This window comes from Lactuca serriola, chromosome 4 (genome assembly GCF_051521515.1).
Source record: "Lactuca serriola cultivar US96UC23 chromosome 4, Lser_US96UC23_V15, whole genome shotgun sequence".
Taxonomy (NCBI): Eukaryota; Viridiplantae; Streptophyta; class Magnoliopsida; order Asterales; family Asteraceae; genus Lactuca; species Lactuca serriola.
The window spans coordinates 373,554,811-373,558,818 of record NC_136411.1 but is presented as its reverse complement, the minus strand read 5'-3'; the positions used below and the strand labels follow the sequence as shown (position 1 = coordinate 373,558,818).

Genomic DNA, 4,008 nt, shown 5'->3' with positions numbered 1-4,008 from the left:
GTATATAAAAGAGTTTCCTTATGGAACACACGATAATACTCGTGTGTTTTACTTGTAATCCCCCCCTTGAAAGCATATAAAAGTATTTAGAATAATTAAAACGGTTGATTAAGGGGTATGAAACTCACTTGAAAGTTTGAAGATAGCGAGATGGAAAACCGGGCAGAGTTTCGTCTCGGGAAACGGATTTTCCTCTGGATTCTCGGGAATCTCGGGAGTAAAATCGACCTTCGGGACTTGAGCCAAAAAGACCAGAGTTTCGGGTTTGAACGGACACGGAAAACGAGGCAAAGTTGGGAGAGAGAGAAGAGAAATGAACCCTTTCTTTGGAAACCCTCGCATTCTATTTATAGGAAGGCTGGTCTGCCTCGGTACGCGGGGCGTACGCTCGTACGCGCTGCGTACGCGTACGTCATGCATGACCGAAGCCTCGACTGCCTCGGTTCGGATGGGACGGGTTGCTGGGGAGGTGGGTCGGATGGGACGCCGGGTCGGATGGGACGTCGGGTCGGACGGGTCGGACGGGTCGGATGGATCGGATTCCTCGGATATGGCGACGTGGACGATCCGAGGCCAATCCTCTCGGTTACGCGGGGCGTACAGGAGTACGCAGCGCGTACTTCGGAGGAGGATGCTGACTCCCCTTCGGATAATATCCGAATTTTGAATTAAATAAATAAATAATATATTTAATAAACTTCAAAAATCCATATCTTCTTCATACGAACTCCGTTTTCGATGGTCTTTATATCCTTGCGTAGGTGAGACTACGCTCTACAACTTTCGTTTAGACACCGTCGGCAAATTCCAAAATTATATTTTTATTATTTATTAAAAATCCATCGTGTTTAAGGAATTTCTTAGAAAATTCATAACTTCTTTATCTGATGTCGGTTTTTGCCAGACTTTTTACCGCTGGAATACCATTGTCGAGACCTTCGATTCTCGTTTAGGTCATTCCGGCCAAAAGTCGCTCGATCTCCGATTCGAGTTTTTAGCGGTCTGTTGCTAAGCCGAACTTGGAAAAATCACATCTTCGCTATATGAAGTCGGATTTGGGCGTTCTTTTCACATACGATCATGGTTCAAAGACATTTAATCATAGAAGGAAATTAAATAGAACTATTTGTACGTTTTATTATGAAAGTAAATTTTATTACTTAGAAGCGGTTACAATACTTGACCCATTCTGGTCCTTACAAGGAGTTGAAATATCGGGTTGCCACAGTTTTGAGATGACGTGTTTATACAATGTTTTCTAATGAATGTTTTATGAATTAATAAATCAAAAATGAAATTTTTGAGCTTGAATTTTGGGGCGTTACACTTCACTTGGATAAAAAGATCATCAAAATGTATAAGAAACGAAGAAGACGTGTGTGTTTGAAGTTGGGACAAAAATGCCCAAAGTTGGAACGAAACCGACAATGCACTTTGTTGATCCCCAGAACTCACGATGTGAGAACGCACAGAAAACACATTATAAGTTTGTAGAGCTCATTTCGATCATTCTTCATTGGGGCTCAATTGGGAGTTGAGATGGGGCGAATTTTTCTACCAAAATGATGTCGAGAGAAGCTAGAGATGGTGGATTACAAGGATTACCATCCTTTCTCTATTAAGGTAATGATTTCTTTCTCTTATGAAGCTTTGATCTTCAATGGTCACTACTAGAAAAACAGCCTTTAACGACGCGCAATGTGTGTCGTAAAACGCTCAAATGACGCGCAAATGCGTGTCAAGGAAGGCCATGTCATAACGAGAGACGACACGCGTTTGCACATCGTCTATAGACGATGCGCAGTTACGACATACATTTACGACGCTCATTTACGACACACAAAGCGTATCAAGGAAGGCCATGTCATAAAGGAAGACGACACGCATTTGCATGTCGTAACCTTACGACACGCGTTTAGGATACGCATTGCGTATCATTAAATCCCCTGTCATAAATGAAGATGACACACATTTTTGTGTCATAAACTTCAGCAATTATTTACGACACACAATGCGTATCATTAAATCCCTTGTCATATATGAATATGACACGCATTTGCGTGTCATAAACTTAGCAGCTAAATAACGATACAAATTTACGACGTGCATTTACGATACACATTTACAACATGCATTTACGTATAATACATAAACAAATATAATACCAAGCATTCAATTTCATCTAAATGTCAAATAATAAAAACATTATACACCACAAGTCTAAAGACAATGTTATCTAACATTTCACTATTATATTGTTTGTGTATACAAAATATCACCAATAAATGAAGCCTATAACAAAAATCGAGGTACCTAACATTTCACATGTATAGTTAAACAAGGCACGTAACGACCACATCAAGCAATAGCTCTCTAGTTCTCCTGATGATGTCTTTTGATTACGAGCAGGAACAATCTTTTCCTATGAACAAAACAACATTCTAATGTTTGTTACAATCATGCAAGAAATAACAATGTACTTTCATATATTTGTTCACATCATAAGTTCATTAATTACAATATTGTAATTTTGTAGGTTTTTCAAAGTATAATCCCTTAATAAAAAAAATTATTGAATGTAGGATGCTATAATAAACAAATAAATGAAAGTAATGTGATATTTTCGCATTTATCCCAGCAACCTCAATAAATGAAAGTACCTTCTTATACACTTAACTCACCTTCTATATGAAGCTTGTATAACTAGGATAGCGACAACTTTGACATACTCCAAACGAAAATTTATAGATTTGAACCAACTCGCGATGCAGATGCAAGAAATTTGGAATAAGATATTGGTATCTGTATGGAAAAGTGTTGCATCATAAGGTTTGTTTCTATTATAGACTGGAATAAGACTAAATATTCATGTTACCCCTACATTCCAAAAAACAAATTTCACTATATTTATCAAATTTAACATGAGTTGTATTAAGCCAGGTTTTGTAGCTATCTATCCTATTTTAAGTGATTAAGTCAAAAAGAAGCAAGTGCATGTACCCACCCTAAGAGCATACCCAATTACAACCAATACAGCTCCCATGTTATGCAAACCATTCAACAAAGCGGTATATATATATATATATATATATATATATATATATATATATATATATACTAGTGAATTTAAGAGGCCCGTGCTGAGCACAACCCATGCAGGGTAATTTTGAAGTTTTAAAAATAATTTGCAATGCATGATCACATTAATAAAGCTTACTATTATAAGTTCTATATATATATATATATATATATATATATATATATATATATATATATATATATATATATATATATATATATATATATATATACTGAAACCAATTTTGACCTTGTTTTCAGCAGATTCACTTTTTGCTACAATGCAAAAGAACAAAAAGGTAAGGTTTTAGCTAATACGAGTACCATGTGGACTGAAAGAGGGCACTCTTTGCATTGCCTTTAGAGTAGATGTAATAGATTGAGATCTCTCGACAACCGTAAGAGGTTAATGTTCCAACCTGAGATTGTAGTTCAATCAGTCAAAGCACATGAGAAACTAAGTCACATGCTCTCAAATTGAGTAAATAAGATGGTAATATGTTAGATTACAATTAAAAAGAAGTATGAATATATATAATTAGTGTTCAAAGTGAATATAAAGTTATTTTAGAGTCAAAATTCAAAACTTTGACACAATTAAGTGTGAAGCCAAAAAGCGTGTGCTATTAACCCAATGTAATTTTAATTCTAAATTAAACAGCATAAGTAAATATCACCTGAAAGCAACTTTAAGGCAATAAAAAATGGTATCAATAGAAGATAACTTAATTACCATTTCAGCTGCAACCTTAGACAACATAAATCGAAACAACTTGATATGGCAGCTACATTACCATACCTGCAAGGCTGCAACACAGATTTAAAATTAATTAGGAAAAAAGGAGTTATTTTTCAAGAAAAAGAAAGGGTAATAAAATATCATTGGTAGTTAGGAGTTGGATAACAACAATCTACTTATTGTTCATCCAC

General features: G+C 35.7%; 1 long non-coding RNA gene across 1 annotated transcript; it reads right to left on the bottom strand.

The window, feature by feature from the left end:
• Positions 1-2,292: 2,292 nt before the first annotated feature.
• On the bottom strand, positions 2,293-3,498 carry LOC145100775 (uncharacterized). The gene is made up of 3 exons (XR_013705245.1): positions 3,403-3,498; positions 2,682-2,802; positions 2,293-2,422 (listed from the first exon to the last, which is right to left on the bottom strand). It is a non-coding gene; the product is annotated as an uncharacterized LOC145100775 (long non-coding RNA).
• Between the last annotated feature and the right edge of the window lie 510 nt (positions 3,499-4,008).